We start from the raw sequence: 11,362 nt of genomic DNA on the forward strand, positions 1-11,362 counted from the left end.
TCCTTTCTGTGCCTGTTCTCTGCATCGTTTCGCGTTGCAGAAAACAACTCGCTTCCCAGCTCTCTGGTTTAGACGTGTGTTCCCTGCCTTCTCTCCTCTTCCCGCTGCCTTCAAATCAACAAATGAGCTTCAAAAGATACACGGTGCTCAGAATGCTTTATAACACCCATTATTCAAGATATAGCTGTAACCCGCTAGACGTATTGAAAAGTGCTAAAAACTAGCAAAATAGCTAGAAAATGTTCTTTCCTCGCGTTTTGGTAAATACGAATTCTGGTGGATTCCCATGTTGTACTCCGTGCATTTGTTCAGTCGAATCCTGATGTTTTTAACCACTCGTCACCCATACAAGGGGGGGATCAAAATCTACTGTTCACAGGCTGAATGTATACTGCTGAAATCGTCAATGCATTATCGGGTAAACCGACTGTTCTGGAAAGTGTATTTGCCATCTGTTATTCCAGTCAGCATGTTTTCATCGTCCCTTCTTGTTTCAAGGCTGTACTCCCGTGGTGATCACATTCTCCTCTCCAGAGCAGGCTAACTACCAGCTGCTCCTCCTCAGAGGCGTTCCACCTTTCTGTCCCTGCTCCCTGCACCGTTTCGCGTTGCATGTACTCGCTTCCCAGCTCTCTGGTTTAGATGTGTGTTCCCTGCCTTCTCTCCTCATCCTACAGCCTTCCAATGAGCTCCACAAGATAGTGTTCAGAATGCTTTATAACCCCATTATTCAACATATAGCTGTAACCCGCTAGACGTATTGAAACGTGCTAAAAACTAGCAAAAATAGCTAGAAAATGTACTTCCCTCGCGTTTTTGTAAATGCGAATTCTGGTGGGTTCCCATGTTGTATGTACTGTGTCCGTGCGTTTGTGTCGAATCCTGAAGTTTTTAACCACTGTTCTCCCATACTAGGGAGGGGGGGTCAACATCTACTGCTGTTCACAGGCTGAATGTATACGGCTGAAATCTTCAAGGCATTATCAGCTTTCCTGACTGTTTTGGAACGTGTATTTGCCATCTGTTAATGCAGTCGCCCTTTGTTCATCGTTCCTTCTAGTTTACAGGCTGCACTCCCCTATTGATCACATTCTTCTCTCCTATGCAGGCTAACTACCAGCTGCTCCTCCTCATAGGTGTTCATCCTTTCTGTCCCTGCTCCCTGCACCGTTTCGCGTTGCATGTACTCGCTTCCCAGCTCTCTGGTTGAGATGCGTGTTCCCTGCCTTCTCTCCTCTTGCTACAGCCTTCCAATTTGCTCCACAAGATACAGTGTTCAGAATGCTTTATAACACCCATTATTCAACATATAGCTGTAACCAGCTAGACGTATTAAAACGTGCTAAAAACTAGCAAAAACAGCTAGAAAATGTACTTCCCTCGCGTTTTGGTAAATGCAGGGTACACGCGTCTAAACCAGAGAGCAGGCAAGCGAGCATTTCAGCAGTATAATTTCAGCCTGTGAACAACACATTTTGACCCTCCCTTGTATGGGAGAAGAGTGGTTCAAAAGACCAGGATTCGGCTGAACAAACGCACGAACAGAGTACAAAATGGGAATCCACCAGAATTCGCATTTACCAAAACGCGAGGAAAGTACATTTTCTAGCTGTTTCTGCTCGTTTTTAGCACGTTTCAATACGTCTAGCGGGTTACAGCTATATGTTGAATAATGGGTGTTATAAAGCATTCTGAACACTGTATCTTGTGGAGCTCATTGGAAGGCTGTAGGAAGAGGAGAGAAGGCAGGGAACACGCATCTAAACCAGAGAGCTGGGAAGCGAGTACATGCAACGCGAAACGGTGCAGGGAGCAGGGACAGAAAGGATGAACGCCTATGAGGAGGAGCAGCTGGTAGTCAGCCTGCTCTGGAGAGGAGAATGTGATCACCAGGGGAGTGCAGCCTGTAAAGTAGAAGGGACGATGAACACAGGGCGACTGCATTAACAGATGGCAAATACACGTTCCAAAACAGTCAGGAAAGCTGATAATGCCTTGAAGATTTCAACCGTATACATTCAGACTGTGAACAGCAGTAGACGTTGACCCCCCCCCCCCTTGTATGGGAGAACAGTGGTTAAAAACTTCAGGATTCGACAACAAACGCACGGACAGTACATACATGGGAACCCATCAGAATTAGCATTTACAAAAACGCGAGGAAAGTACATTTTCTAGCTGTTTTTGCTAGTTTACAGCACGTTTCAATACGTCTAGCGGGTTACGGCTATATGTTGAATAATGGGTGTTATAGAGCATTCTGAGCACTGTGTATCTTTTGGAGCTCATTTTTTGATTTGAAGGCAGCGGGAAGATGAGAGAAGGCAGGGAACACGCGTCTAAACCAGAGAGCTGGGAAGCGAGTACTTGCAACGCGAAAAGGGCAGAAAGGAAGAAGGCCTCTGAGAAGGAAAAGCGTCTAAACCAGAGAGCAGGGAAGCGAGTGTTTGCAACGCGCAGGGAGCAGGGACAGAAAGGGAGAACTCCTCTGAGGAGGAACAGCTGGCAGTTAGCCTTCTTTAGAGATGAGAACTTGATCACCACGGGATAGGATTGTTGAGAGGGCTACAGAGGGGGAGGTCTGAGATCAGAAAATCCTGAGTATTCCCTGCAGTGTGTAGGGCCAGCGACATGAAGAGTTGCAGATCTCGTAAAAGTCCAGGTCAGGAAGCATACAGGTTCATGTTGAATTCTCCAAGTAGGCGGAGTTGAGTGGTAGGAGGCTAGGATGGAGAAGTCCATCCACTGAGAGAGGAAGGGGGTAGGCAAATAGCCACGGTGAGAGAATGGCCAGGAGAGAATGCATGCAGACAAGGCATTCGTGAGAGGAGTCGGCCTGCAAAGGAAAGCAATTTACTACAGGAATCAAGGATAAGCATTGAGATATCACATCTCATGCTATAGGAAGGGTCTCAGGATTGGAATGGGAAGGACTTAGATATCACATATGCTATAGGGAGGGTCTCAGTTTTGATATTAGAAGCATTGAGATATCACATCTCATGCTATCGGAAGTGTCTCAGGATTGGAATGGGAAGGAGCTGGATATCACATCTCATGCTAAAGGAAGGGTCTCAGGTTTGGAACGGGAAGGAGTTGGATATCACATCTCATGCTATAGGAAGGGTCTCAGGATTGGAATGGGAAGGACTTAGATATCACATATGCTATAGGGAGGGTCTCAGTTTTGATATTAGAAGCATTGAGATATCACATCTCATGCTATCGGAAGTGTCTCAGGATTGGAATGGGAAGGAGCTGGATATCACATCTCATGCTAAAGGAAGGGTCTCAGGTTTGGAACGGGAAGGAGTTGGATATCACATCTCATGTTATAGGAAGGGTCTCAGGTTTCGTATAAACATTGAGATATCACATCTCTGCTATCGGAAGTGTCTCAGGATTGGAATGGGAAGGAGTTGGATATCCCATCTCATGTTATAGGACGGGTCTCAGGTTTTTTATTAAAATCATTGAGATATATTGCATGCTGTAGGAAGGGTCTAAGGATTGGAATGGGAAGGACTTGGATATCACATCTCATGCTATAGATAGGCTCTCAGGTTTGGAAAGTGAAGGAGTTGGATATCACATCTCATGCTATAGGAAGGGTCTTGAGATATCACATCTCATGCTATAGGAAGGGTCTCAGGATTGGAATGGGAAGGAGTTGTATATGACATCTCATGCCGTAGGGAGGGTCTCAGGTTTGGTATAAACATTGAGATATCACATCTCTGCTATCGAAAGGGTCTCAGGATTGGAATGGAAAGGAGTTGGATATCCCATCTCATGTTATAGGAAGAGTCTCAGGTTTGGTATTAGAAGCATTGAGATATCACATCTCATGCTATAGGAAGTGTCTCAGGATTGGAATGGGAAGGACTTGGGTATCACATCTCATGCTATAGGGAGGGTCTCAAGTTTGATATTAGAAGCATTGAGATATCACATCTCATGCTATAGGAAGGGTCTCAGGATTGGAATGGGAAGGAGTTGGATATCACATCTCATGCTATAGGAAGGGTCTCAGGTTTGTTATAAGCAGTGAGATATCACATCTCATGCTATAGGAAGTGTCTCAGGATTGGAATGGGAAGGAGTTGGATATCACATCTCATGTTATAGGAAGGATCTCAGGTTTGGTATAAGCATTGAGATATCACATCTCTGCTATCGGAAGGGTCTAAGGTTTGGAAGGGGAAGGATTTGGATATCACATCTCATGTTATAGGACGGGTCTCAGGTTTGGTATTAGAAGCATTGAGATATCAAGTCTCATGGTATAGGAAGGGTCTCAGAATTGGAATGGGAAGGAGTTGGATATCACATATCAAGCTATAGGAAGGGTCTCAGGATTAGAATGGGAAGGAGTTTGATATCACATCTCATGCCATAGTATGGGTCTCAGGTTTGGTAGAAGCATTGGGATATCAGATCTCATGCTATCGGAAGGGTATCGGGATTGGATTTGGAAGGAGTTGGATATCCCATCTCATGCTATAGGAAGGGTCTCAGGTTGGAATGGGAAGGAGTTGGATATCACATCTCATGTTATAGGAAGGGTCTCAGGATTGGAATGGGAAGGACTTGGATATCACATCTCATGCTATAGGAAGGCTCTCAGGTTTGCAAGGGGAAAGAGTTGGATATCACATTTCATGTTAGAGGTAGGATCTCAGGTTTGGTATTAGAAGTATTGAGATATCACATCTCATGCTATCAGAAGGATCTCAGGTTTGGTATAGAAGCATTGAGATATCATATCTTATGCTATCAGAAGAGTCTCAGGATTGGAATGGGAAGGAGTTGGATATCACATCTCATGCTAAAGGGAGGGTCTCAGGTTTGGAAGATAAGGATTTGGATATCACATCTCATGTTATAGGAAGGATCTCAGGTTTGGTATTAGAAGTATTGAGATATCACATCTCATGCTATCGGAAGGATCTCAGGTTTGGTATAGAAGCATTGAGATATCATATCTTATGCTATCAGAAGGGTCTCAGGATTGGAATGGGAAGGATTTGGATATCACATCTCATGCTAAAGGGAGGGTCTCAGGTTTGGAAGGGGAAGGATTTGGATATCACATCTCATGTTATAGGATGGATCTCAGGTTTGGTATTAGAAGTAATGAGATATCACATCTCATGTTATCGGAAGGATCTCAGGTTTGGTATTAGAAGTATTGAGATATCACCTCTCATGCTATAGGAAGGGTCTCAGGATTGGAATGGGAAGGAGTTGGATATCACATCTCATGCTAAAGGAAGGGTCTCAGGTTTGGTAGAAGCATTGAGATATCACATCTCATGCTATAGGAAGGGTCTCAGGATTGGAATGGGAAGGACTTAGATATCACATATCATGCTATAGGGAGGGTCTCAGTTTTGATATTAGAAGCAGTGAGATATCACATCTCATGCTATCGGAAGTGTCTCAGGATTGGAATGGGAAGGAGCTGGATATCACATCTCATGCTAAAGGAAGGGTCTCAGGTTTGGAACGGGAAGGAGTTGGATATCACATCTCATGTTATAGGAAGGGTCTCAGGTTTGGTATAAACATTGAGATATCACATCTCTGCTATCGGAAGTGTCTCAGGATTGGAATGGGAAGGAGTTGGATATCCCATCTCATGTTATAGGACGGGTCTCAGGTTTTTTATTAGAATCATTGAGATATCATATTGCATGCTGTAGGAAGGGTCTAAGGATTGGAATGGGAAGGACTTGGATATCACATCTCATGCTATAGATAGGCTCTCAGGTTTGGAAAGTGAAGGAGTTGGATATCACATTTCATGTTAGAGGAAGGATCTCAGGTTTGGTATTAGAGGCATTCAGATATCACATCTCAGGCTATAGGAAGGGTCTCAGGATTGGAATGGGAAGGAGTTGGATATCACATCTCATGCTATAGGAAGTGTCTCAGGTTTGGTATAAGCATTGAGATCACATCTCATGCTATAGGAAGGGTCCAGGATTGGAATGGAAGGAGTTGGATATCACATCTCATGTTATAGGAAGGATCTCAGGTTTGGTATTAGAAGCATTGAGACATCACATCTCATGCTATAGGAAGGGTCTCAGGATTGGAATGGGAAGGAGTTGGATATCACATCTCATGCTATAGGAAGGGTCTCAGGATTGGAATGGGAAGGAGTTGAATATGACATCTCATGCCGTAGGAAGGGTCTCAGGTTTGGTATAAACATTGAGATATCACATCTCTGCTATCAAAAGGGTCTCCGGATTGGAATGGGAAGGAGTTGGATATCCCATCTCATGTTATAGGAAGAGTCTCAGGTTTGGTATTAGAAGCATTGAGATATCACATCTCATGCTATAGGAAGTGTCTCAGGATTGGAATGGGAAGGACTTGGATATCACATCTCATGCTATAGGTAGGGTCTCAAGTTTGATATTAGAAGCATTGAGATATCACATTTCATGCTATAGGAAGGGTCTGAGGATTGGAATGGGAAGGAGTTGGATATCACATCTCATGCTATGGGAAGGGTCTCAGGTTTGGTATAAGCAGTGAGATATCACATCTCATGCTATAGGAAGTGTCTCAGGATTGGAATGGGAAGGAGTTGGATATCACATCTCATGTTATAGGAAGGATCTCAGGTTTGGTATAAGCATTGAGATATCACATCTCTGCTATCGGAAGGGTCTCAGGATTGGAATGGGAAGGAGTTGGATATTCCCATCTCATGTTATAAGAAGGGTCTCAGGTTTGGTATTAGAAGCATTGAGATATCACAACTCATGCTATAGGAAGGGTCTCAGGATTGGAATGGGAAGGACTTGGATATCACATCTCATGCTATAGGGAGGGTCTCAAGTTTGATATTAGAAGCTTTGAGATATCACATCTCATGATATTGGAAGGGTCTCAGGATTGGAATGGGAAGGAGTTGGATATCACATCTCATGATAAAGGAAGGGTCTAAGGTTTGGAAGGGGAAGGATTTGGATATCACATCTCATGTTATATTACGGGTCTCAGGTTTGGTATTAGAAGCATTGAGATATCAAGTCTCATAGTATAGGAACGGTCTCAGAATTGGAATGGGAAGGAGTTGGATATCACATCTCAAGCTATAGGAAGGGTCTCAGGATTGGAATGGGAAGGACTTGGATATCACATCTCATGCTATAGGAAGGCTCTCAGGTTTGGAAGGGGAAAGAGTTGGATATCACATTTCATGTTAGAGGTAGGATCTCAGGTTTGGTATTAGAGGCATTGAGATATCACATCTCATGCTATCAGAAGGGTCTCAGGAATGGAATGGGAAGGAGTTGGATATCACATCTCATGCTAAAGGGAGGGTCTCAGGTTTGGAAGGGGAAGGATTTGGATATCACATCTCATGTTATAGGAAGGATCTCAGGTTTGGTATTAGAAGCATTGAGATATCACATCTCATGCTATCGGAAGGATCTCAGGTTTGGTATTAGAAGCATTGAGATCTCACATCTCATGCTATCAGAAGAGTCTCAGGATTGGAATAGGAAGGAGTTGGATATCACATCTCATGCTAAAGGGAGGGTCTCAGGTTTGGAAGGGGAAGGATTTGGATATCACATCTCATGTTATCGGAAGGATCTCACGTTTGGTATTAGAAGTATTGAGATATCATATCTCATGATATAGGAAGGGTCTCAGGATTGGAATGGGAAGGAGTTGGATATCACATCTCATGCTATAGGGAGGGTCTCAGGATTGGAATGGGAAGGACTTAGATATCACATATCATGCTATAGGGAGGGTCTCAGTTTTGATATTAGAAGCATTGAGATATCACATCTCATGCTATCGGAAGTGTCTCAGGATTGGAATGGGAAGGAGCTGGATATCACATCTCATGCTAAAGGAAGGGTCTCAGGTTTGGAACGGGAAGGATTTGGATATCACATCTCATGTTATAGGAAGGGTCTCAGGTTTGGTATAAGCATTGAGATATCACATCTCTGCTATCGGAAGAGTCTCAGGATTGGAATGGGAAGGAGTTGAATATCCCATCTCATGTTATAGGACGGGTCTCAGGTTTGTTATTAGAATCATTGAGATATCATTTTGCATGCTGTAGGAAGGGTCTAAGGGTTGGAATGTGAAGGACTTGGATATCACATCTCATGCTATAGATAGGCTCTTAGGTTTGGAAAGGGAAGGAGTTGGATATCACATTTCATGTTAGAGGAAGGATCTCAGGTTTGGTATTAGAAGCATAGAGATATCACATCTCATGCTATAGGAAGTGTCTCAGGATTGGAATGGGAAGGACTTGGGTATCACATCTCATGCTATAGGGAGGGTCTCAAGTTTGATATTAGAAGCATTGAGATATCACATCTCATGCTATAGGAAGGGTCTCAGGATTGGAATGGGAAGGAGTTGGATATCACATCTCATGCTATAGGAAGGGTCTCAGGTTTGGTATAAGCAGTGAGATATCACATTTCATGCTATAGGAAGTGTCTCAGGATTGGAATGGGAAGGAGTTGGATATCACATCTCATGTTATAGGAAGGATCTCAGGTTTGGTATAAGGATTGAGACATCACATCTGTGCTATCGGAAGGGTCTCAGGATTGGAATGGGAAGGAGTTGGATATTCCCATCTCATGTTATAGGGAGGGTCTCAAGTTTGATATTAGAAGCATTGAGATATCACATTTCATGATATCGGAAGGGTCTCAAGATTGGAATGGGAAGGAGTTGGCTATCACATCTCATGATAAAGGAAGGGTCTAAGGTTTGGAAGGGGAAGGATTTGGATATCACATCTCATGTTATAGGACGGGTCTCAGGTTTGGTATTAGAAGCATTGAGATATCAAGTCTCATGGTATAGGAAGGGTCTCAGAATTGGAATGGGAAGGAGTTGGATATCACATCTCAAGCTATAGGAAGGGTCTCAGGATTAGAATGGGAAGGAGTTTGATATCACATCTCATGCCATAGTATGGGTCTCAGGTTTGGTAGAAGCATTGGGATATCAGATCTCATGCTATCGGAATGGTATCGGGATTGGATTTGGAAGGAGTTGGATATCCCATCTCATGCTATAGGAAGGGTCTCAGGTTGGAATGGGAAGGAGTTGGATATCACATCTCATGTTAGAGGAAGGATCTCAGGTTTGGTATTAGAGGCATTGAGATATCACATCTCAGGCTATAGGAAGGGTCTCAGGATTGGAATGGGAAGGAGTTGGATATCACATCTCATGCTATAGGAAGGGTCTCAGGTTTGGTATAAGCATTGAGATATCACATCTCATGCTATAGGAAGGGTCCAGGATTGGAATGGAAGGAGTTGGATATCACATCTCATGTTATAGGAAGGATCTCAGGTTTGGTATTAGAAGCATTGAGACATCACATCTCATGCTATAGGAAGGGTCTCATGATTGGAATGGGAAGGAGTTGGATATCACATCTCATGCTATAGGAAGGGTCTCAGGATTGGAATGGGAAGGAGTTGAATATGACATCTCATGCCGTAGGAAGGGTCTCAGGTTTGGTATAAACATTGAGATATCACATCTCTGCTATCGAAAGGGTCTCAGGATTGGAATGGAAAGGAGTTGGATATCCCATCTCATGTTATAGGAAGAGTCTCAGGTTTGGTATTAGAAGCATTGAGATATCACATCTCATGCTATAGGAAGTGTCTCAGGATTGGAATGGGAAGGACTTGGGTATCACATCTCATGCTATAGGGAGGGTCTCAAGTTTGATATTAGAAGCATTGAGATATCACATCTCATGCTATAGGAAGGGTCTCAGGATTGGAATGGGAAGGAGTTGGATATCACATCTCATGCTATAGGAAGGGTCTCAGGTTTGGTATAAGCAGTGAGATATCACATCTCATGCTATAGGAAGTGTCTCAGGATTGGAATGGGAAGGAGTTGGATATCACATCTCATGTTATAGGAAGGATCTCAGGTTTGGTATAAGCATTGAGATATCACATCTCTGCTATCGGAAGGGTCTAAGGTTTGGAAGGGGAAGGATTTGGATATCACATCTCATGTTATAGGACGGGTCTCAGGTTTGGTATTAGAAGCATTGAGATATCAAGTCTCATGGTATAGGAAGGGTCTCAGAATTGGAATGGGAAGGAGTTGGATATCACATCTCAAGCTATAGGAAGGGTCTCAGGATTAGAATGGGAAGGAGTTTGATATCACATCTCATGCCATAGTATGGGTCTCTGGTTTGGTAGAAGCATTGGGATATCAGATCTCATGCTATTGGAAGGGTATCGGGATTGGATTTGGAAGGAGTTGGATATCCCATCTCATGCTATAGGAAGGGTCTCAGGTTGGAATGGGAAGGAGTTGGATATCACATCTCATGTTATAGGAAGGGTCTCAGGATTGGAATGGGAAGGACTTGGATATCACATCTCATGCTATAGGAAGGCTCTCAGGTTTGCAAGGGGAAAGAGTTGGATATCACATTTCATGTTAGAGGTTGGATCTCAGGTTTGGTATTAGAAGTATTGAGATATCACATCTCATGCTATCAGAAGGATCTCAGGTTTGGTATAGAAGCATTGAGATATCATATCTTATGCTATCAGAAGAGTCTCAGGATTGGAATGGGAAGGAGTTGGATATCACATCTCATGCTAAAGGGAGGGTCTCAGGTTTGGAAGATAAGGATTTGGATATCACATCTCATGTTATAGGAAGGATCTCAGGTTTGGTATTAGAAGTATTGAGATATCACATCTCATGCTATCGGAAGGATCTCAGGTTTGGTATAGAAGCATTGAGATATCATATCTTATGCTATCAGAAGGGTCTCAGGATTGGAATGGGAAGGATTTGGATATCACATCTCATGCTAAAGGGAGGGTCTCAGGTTTGGAAGGGGAAGGATTTGGATATCACATCTCATGTTATAGGATGGATCTCAGGATTGGTATTAGAAGTATTGAGATATCACATCTCATGTTATCGGAAGGATCTCAGGTTTGGTATTAGAAGTATTGAGATATCACCTCTCATGCTATAGGAAGGGTCTCAGGATTGGAATGGGAAGGAGTTGGATATCACATCTCATGCTAAAGGAAGGGTCTCAGGTTTGGTAGAAGCATTGAGATATCACATCTCATGCTATAGGAAGGGTCTCAGGATTGGAATGGGAAGGACTTAGATATCACATATCATGCTATAGGGAGGGTCTCAGTTTTGATATTAGAAGCATTGAGATATCACATCTCATGCTATCGGAAGTGTCTCAGGATTGGAATGGGAAGGAGCTGGATATCACATCTCATGCTAAAGGAAGGGTCTCAGGTTTGGAACGGGAAGGAGTTGGATATCACATCTCATG

The sequence above is a fragment of the Ambystoma mexicanum genome, unplaced genomic scaffold, assembly GCF_040938575.1.
Source record: "Ambystoma mexicanum isolate Mex_15411 unplaced genomic scaffold, UKY_AmexF1_1 Mex_scaf5, whole genome shotgun sequence".
Lineage (NCBI taxonomy): Eukaryota > Metazoa > Chordata > Amphibia > Caudata > Ambystomatidae > Ambystoma > Ambystoma mexicanum.